Here is a 7,274-nt window from a genome sequence, read left to right as displayed (position 1 = left end):
GAAGCGGCCAGCATACATACGTAATGACTCGTCTGGCTTCTGGCGGATAGTGTACAAGTCATCTGCAGAGTGCAAGCGATCGGTTTGGAAAATGTGTTGGGAAACAAATAGTTTCCTCAATTCCTCAAATGAGTCTACCGTCTCAGGTGTAAGACGACAATACCAATTTAGAGCTCCACCAGAGAGGGTGGAGGGGAAGAGAAGACATCGCTCATCGTCGGTGTGCATCCGGTATGCCATGGTGGACTCAAAGAGGTTAAGGTGCTCAATCGGGTCCTCTTTTCCAGTATAAAGTTGCAAGCCAAGCTTTTGCTTTGTCTTTGCTTGAAGGGGGGTGTTGAGGATCCTCCTTGTAAGAGGGCCAGGCCTGGGTTGGTTCCAGTCAGGTATTTCAGCCTGACGTTCAGCCTTCAACTTGTTTACTTCCTTAAGAAGTTGTAGGACAAGGGGGTCCTAGTTGTAGGACAAGGGGGTCCTGAGCGGAGTTATGTGTCACTGGAGCTTTCTTTCGTAAATCTCCATCTCCTATTGGAATTAGGAAGGTTTGATCAAGGGCATGTGATTTTTCCCTGGACTCGCTGTACTGGCTTCCAGGGTATGTCTGTCGGAACACCTCTGAGTCCCCTGTACCCTCATGTCTCTCTAGGACTTGTTGCCCCTTCCCCAAATTGGTGGCCGGCTTGGGCCGTGGCAGGGGACCGAGTCTCTCAGAAATCCTTGGGTCATTAATCTTTGAGCTTATATGGATGGAATTCTCTCGACGTTGCTTCAGGAAATCCCGACAATCGCGAAAGACGGCTTTCGATCCTTCTGCCCCTTCAGCAAAGAGGTGTCTCCCTCCACTTCTCATGGTTCGGGTCGAAGCAACTGGGTTAAGAGAAGCCTCATGTTGATTATCAAGTCGAGGGGTAATCTGTTCCCTATCAGGGATATCTATGTCGAATGCATGTGACCCTCCATGTTGGAGGGCACCCAGTTGATGGTTGACTTCCACGGGGGCAACAAGCTCGCATGTCTGAGCTTGCCTAGCTTCGTGGAGTGTCTCGAAGAGCTTCTCATATTGCTCCTGGAGGACCTCATTCCTCATTGCTATCTTGTTGTTCTGAGCTTCCAACTCATCGACTTTAGCTTGAAGAAGAACTCGTTTTCCTTCCTTCTTTCGTTGTTTCGCACTATGTGCAAGGGGGGTGTCATTCTGTGTGCTGTGGCTTCCTTCGCTTCCCATGTTGGAGAGGGATGCCTGATCAAAAGAAAGTGTACGAATGATAGAAACCAGCTTGACACAGTCGAGGAACACAGAAACCAAGCTCACTTAAGGAATGTCGCCTACAAGCAGCGCATCTCCAACTATTATGACTCTAGGGTCAAGCCTCGTTCTTTCAAAATAGGAGACTGGGTCTTAAAGAAAAGATTACTCTGCGACAGAGTCCCGAGTGAAGGCACACTTAGTCCAAACTGGGATGGACCGTATGAAGTCATTGGCATCAGTCGCCCTGGCTCTTACACACTTAGAAGCTCCGATGGCAAGACCCTTGGCCATCCATGGAACGCTGATCACTTGAAGTACTACTACAGATAGACTCACGATGTACAAGTGTTGAGCTATAACCGTTCGGCATCCTATGTAATGAAGGCCATTTGGCAATGAATTCAATAAAGAGGTAATTTAGCCAACTCAGCCCTCACTCTTTTACATTCCTAGCAATGGAACACTCAAGTGTTGAAACCTCAAAGCAGATATATCCAACACGAAACAAAATCTCAGTATGTGTCGACAAGACTATACAAAGAAAGGAACAACCAAACAATGGCTTATATCCAAACAATAGATCTATTCATACATAGCCAAACATGCATTAATAATAGTGCAAACACTCATAAACACCTAAAATCCAAAACTCTCAAGCTTATAACATGGGCACATGTTATACACACATCAGACTACTACATCCAGAATACATGCAGATAGTAAAGACACTGCTATTCATTCTCATCTGAAGCCGAACCCCTGGCAGTATCACTCTGCGTCCTACCATCATCCTCTGCATCCCCAAGATCCTCTTCACCATGCTGAGTCTGTGCATCAGCACTACCTTCATTATCAGACTCATCTTCGCTGCTAGGATCAACAGCAAGGACAAATGTCTCGCCCTTTCGATGATGCTCATCTATATCTTCGTGGTATTTTCGAAGAATGCTCCCATCATCATAACGATCAAGGACGGCCATCCATTTCCTTTTTTCAAAGCGAGCTTCTTGAGCACAGTAGGGTTTAATAGCAAGATGAAAGGTCGAAGAACTTAAGTATTCTTGCACAGCAGCCTCCCTTTCAGTTGGAATGCTCTTCTCCAGTTCAGAAATCTCAACTAAGGCACCATCCAATTCTCCCCTAACCTTGGATACCTCCAAGGTAGCCACCTCCAACTGTTTTTTAGTTGCCTCAAGCAATTTCTTAAGCCTTAGGTTCTCACCATTTCGCCTTTTCAAGCTCTCCATGGTTTCGTCCTTCAGTTGGAGAGCCTGAGTCAAAAGTCCCTTATTCCTTCGGGCCTCGTCCACAAGCTGCTAATTCTCCTTCAGTTTTGCCTTGTACCGCTCAACCTCTTGCAGTCTGTCGTGATACTCGGCCATGACCTGCATGGTAAGACGATCATCACTACCTAAATAATGATAATAAAGAGGAAAAAGTAAGGAAATGACAAAGTAACACTCACATATGAAGACAGCTTCAACATCCGGTCGCAATCCGATTCATCCTTAGCTAAGGGCTCTCCGAGCTCATCGACGCCCTGCCAAGCAATTGTTGATATCCCCAAAATCCTTTGGCCGCGTGGCAACCCTCAAGTCCTTCCACGGGACACTGCCAGCTCTTTCCTTGCCTTTCCCCTCATGACGGGAACCAGGATCACTTTCCTGGACAGTGTGCTCCATAGTAAGAGGAGGAGGCAACAGTCGGCTCCCTTCTCCTGCAACTACGGCAGCAGCATTTTCAACGGCCTCGACTCCAGTCTTCCTAAAGGCAGGCCCTTAAGGACCCCATCTCGGGACTTAGGTCTAACGGATGGTTCCCCTCGGAACTTATGAATTTTCTTATGCGGTAGGATGTCTTCCGAAGGAACTAACACTGGTGCTTTCCTTTTATTGGTGCTAGTCCCTGTTTTCTTGCTTACCTTCTCCACTGCATAAGGAAAATCAAAATAAGAAATACAACTTTCCAAATAAAGTAAGGAAACGAGCAAAGTTTACATGAAGGATACAACTTACTCGATCGTCCCTGGCTCTCGGAAACTAAGGGTTGGAAACCGTACCGACGAAATAAGGGTCGTAGCTTGCTTAAGTGTCTATCCTCTTTGGGCACCCTCAACACCTTCTCTATGTCAGATAGCTCCTGCCCAAACAGTTTGATGGTGCCCCGCGTCACTACATGAAGCAAAGTGTTAGAAGCAAGAAAAGACCACAACAAATAGTAAATAGTACGAACGGTTGATACGTTACAACCTACAGTCTGGAAGTGAGTAAGCACACGTCGCTCAGGCGTGACACCCTTATCATACTCCCAATCATTATACAGAAAGCACCAACGGTTTTTCCATGTGTAGTATGCCTTTTTCTTACCATACACAATACGCTCTCTCTCACTCCGACATGCACACTCGGCATAACCAGTGCATGATTTTGCTGGGCGCATCTTGTAACAGTAACGCCACTGATGGAAGGAAGGCTCACACAACCCACATTCCATCCAAATGATATAAAATCCAATCAAAGTATCCCAGAAACCAGGATTGAGTTGCCCAGGTGCATATCCGATCAAAGATAACATCTTTTGCAACCACGGATGTAAAGGTAGTCTCACCCCTAAAGTCAGTAATATCTGGGTGTAGAACATAACATGACCCTGGGGAGGCTCAGAAGGCCATTCTTCATCATGTACCAAACGTATCCCTACACTACGAGGGATATTACATGACTGCCTTAGCGCCTCAACCTGCTTCTCATTATCTAACAAGTTATTCTTTAGATGGTCTGTTGTGAACTCAGAGCGAACTATGGGTATGGCATCAAAAACAACCCCCTCACCCAACGCCATGGAGGAAGAACTAGCAATAGCTAAAGTTTGACGGTTGGGAAGATCATCCAATGTTTCTCTAGTACAGGACTCTAACAAAGACCCTGAAGACTCCGACATTGCAGACTCAGACTTAGAGCTAAAGCTAGAAGAGCCCTCATCACTAGAACTTCCAGGCTCTGACATCTACAATAAGAAGAAACAAATTCTATCACTACATGAATGATCAAAACATAAAGAAGTTCCTATATTACCCACATGAAGATGGTGCAAAGCGATGCCGGAACCCTTCTCAATCAGAAAGCAATCCGTCTTCCACAGTCACTACAAAACAAGCAAATGAAGACCGTGTCAAGCGCCAAAAAAAAAAAAAAAAAAAAAAAAAAACAGCTTCATCCAAAAAGCTTCACCCGAAAAGCTTCACCTCCAAAACTTCACCCAAAAAGCTTCATCCAAAAAGTTTCACCCCAAAAGCTTCACCTAAAAAAAGCTTCACCCAAAAAAAACAAAAAACTTCACCTCCAAAAAGCTTCACCTAAAAAAGCTTCACCCACAAAGCTTCACCTAAAAAGCTTCACCCACAAAGCTTCACCCAAAAAACTCCACCCGAAAAGCTTCACTTAAAAAAGCTTCACCTACAAAGCTTCACCTAAAAAAGCTTCACCTAGAAAGCTTCATCTACAAAGCTTCATCTACAAAGCTTCACCATCAAAGCTTCACCTAGAAAGCTTCAACACCAAAGCTTCACCTACAAAGCTTCAACACAAAACCTTGCTCTAAATAAACAAATTTTGTTCACAAAACCCAAGATGCCCTTGAACTTGTACAATAACACTTGGGTAAACATAAACATTTTGTGTTTTACACCCACAAGGGCCCAAAATCTTCCTTCTTATTTATTCACTTATATATGTTCCCAAACATATTATAATAGATCCAACAACAAGCCAAAGTCCCAGGTTTCTTAATGGACAAAAGTACAAGCAATTCATCAATAATGAAGGTGCTACAAAAATTGGAATCTGCCCCAAAATAGAAATCCAACCCAAGAGACTTTTTCTCTCTCTCCCTCTTCCGCCTCCTTTCATTTATCAAATTTCTGCAACCTCTGCTCTTCTCCAATGGAGCTGAATTTTGGACACCCTATAGTTTTTGAGCATATGAACAACTTTCAAGAAGGAACCATTTCTGTTTGAGCGACGGAAATTAAAGTGTTGAAGCTCCAAGCATGACAGTCGGATTCTTGCAGATTTCGAAGCTGCTGTGATGTTTCGAAGATCTGGAAATATTTAACCATTAGTTCATTCTGAATTTTTGATATGTTATGAAAGAGACGATGAGGAACAACTTCAATGAAGAAAGCATGCTGATCTGAACAATAGAAAATGGAGTTTCGAAGCTCACAACAAATCTGACGGGTTGACAGAAAAATAATAACCAGTCATTCATCATACCTGAATTTCTTGAGTTATACAGCTCCGAGGGATCTCAATTTTGGATATGTTGTAGTTCACAAGTTAAGGAACAACTTCAATGAAGAAAGCATGCTGATCTGAACAATAGAAAATGGAGTTTCGAAGCTCACAACAAATCTGACGGGTTGACAGAAAAATAATAACCAGTCATTCATCATACCTGAATTTCTTGAGTTATACAGCTCCGAGGGATCTCAATTTTGGATATGTTGTAGTTCACAAGTTAAGGAACAACTTCAATGAAGAAAGCATGCTGATCTGAACAATAGAAAATGGAGTTTCGAAGCTCACAACAAATCTGACAGGTTGACAGAAAAATAATAACCAGTCATTCATCATACCTGAATTTCTTGAGTTATACAGCTCCGAGGGATCTCAATTTTGGATATGTTGTAGTTCACAAGTTAAGGAACAACTTCGATGAAGAAAGTATGTTGATCTGAGCAAGAGAAAATGGAGTTTTTGAAGCTCACAACAAGTCTGACGCGTTGATATACAAATGACGAACAATCACTCATCATACCTGAATTTCTGGAGTTGTACTGCTCCGGTGGATCTCCAATTCGGATATGTTGTAGTTCACGAGCTAAGGAACAACTTTCATGAAGATGGTTTTGCGATTTGAGCCACAGAAAATGGTGTTATATTGAAGAGCTACCACTCCCTCTACGTAGACACCCTCCTTGGTTTACCTAGCTCCAACACCCACATTTCCTTCAACAAGACTGCAGCAAATCAGATTGTGAGGAAAGATGGCAATCTTTCCAGCCAAAAAGGAAAGGCAAAGCAAAAGAAAATTAAACACATTGATGGCATATTATGAAAGAAGAAAAGGAAAAGTAGTAAATGATGATGAAGTGTGGGAACAACATCATGACAAATGATGATGAGTCATGCTTTCCCCCCTCCTTGGATTCGGCTGAAAACATCCCCCTATTTGGATTCAGCTGAAAACATCCCACTCAGTCGACAAAAAAAAAAAAAAAAAACAAAAAAAGAAAAAAGGGCCTAGGCCTCCACTTCTTTGGGCCTAACACATCTTCATAACAAAAAAAACAATATATGAAGAAAGAGCCCTGGGTTACCACTTCGAAAAGAAACAAGTGAAGTTTTCCTACTCATGACATTGACTACTAGCTAGACACCTCATTCGGCAACTCTCTTCGCCTGAAGACTTGGGGGACTCCCACCATATGCTACTGCACCTTGATACTCGGCAGTCTCACAACCACTCAGTGACTTGGATTTTTCAAGTCTCCAACCGAGAAGTTTTCCTCACTCGGGAAATTAAGGGAACACTACCTCAAACTACATGCTTCACTCACAAAGCTTCAACAATACAGGTTTCAACAAAAGCAAAAATTCAAAGAACTTTATGAAGAAGGCTTTGGTGTATTTAACACAATATGTTGAAATGAAGCAAAGCTTATTTATTAATATTTTCGATAAGCCACAAATATGTACATATACATGAGTCAAAATAAACAAACAAAAGGGAGCCTTCACAAAGGTTGCTTAGGCGAAGTCTCAGCAGTCGGTAGAGCCCCAGAAAGAGAAAGCACCGGAGGGTGGTTATCCGGAGCCTCAGTACTTGACAAAACCCCAGAAGGAGGAGGCATTGGAGGTTCATCATTTGAAGCTTCATTACCAGGTACAGCCCCAGAGGACGAAGGCAATAAATGCCTTTGGAACAAACCCACAAACCGCTGATGATCAAGTAAAACCTTACC

General features: G+C 43.2%; 1 pseudogene; it reads right to left on the bottom strand.

Annotated features, from left to right (window-relative positions):
* Positions 1 to 1,742: 1,742 nt before the first annotated feature.
* LOC126621196 (uncharacterized) lies at positions 1,743 to 3,458 on the bottom strand (annotated as a pseudogene).
* Positions 3,459 to 7,274: the final 3,816 nt, after the last annotated feature.

Source organism: Malus sylvestris, chromosome 5 (assembly GCF_916048215.2).
Source record: "Malus sylvestris chromosome 5, drMalSylv7.2, whole genome shotgun sequence".
NCBI classification, from domain to species: Eukaryota; Viridiplantae; Streptophyta; class Magnoliopsida; order Rosales; family Rosaceae; genus Malus; species Malus sylvestris.
Note: the sequence above shows the minus strand (reverse complement) of the source record. Positions and strands in the feature narration are given on the sequence as shown.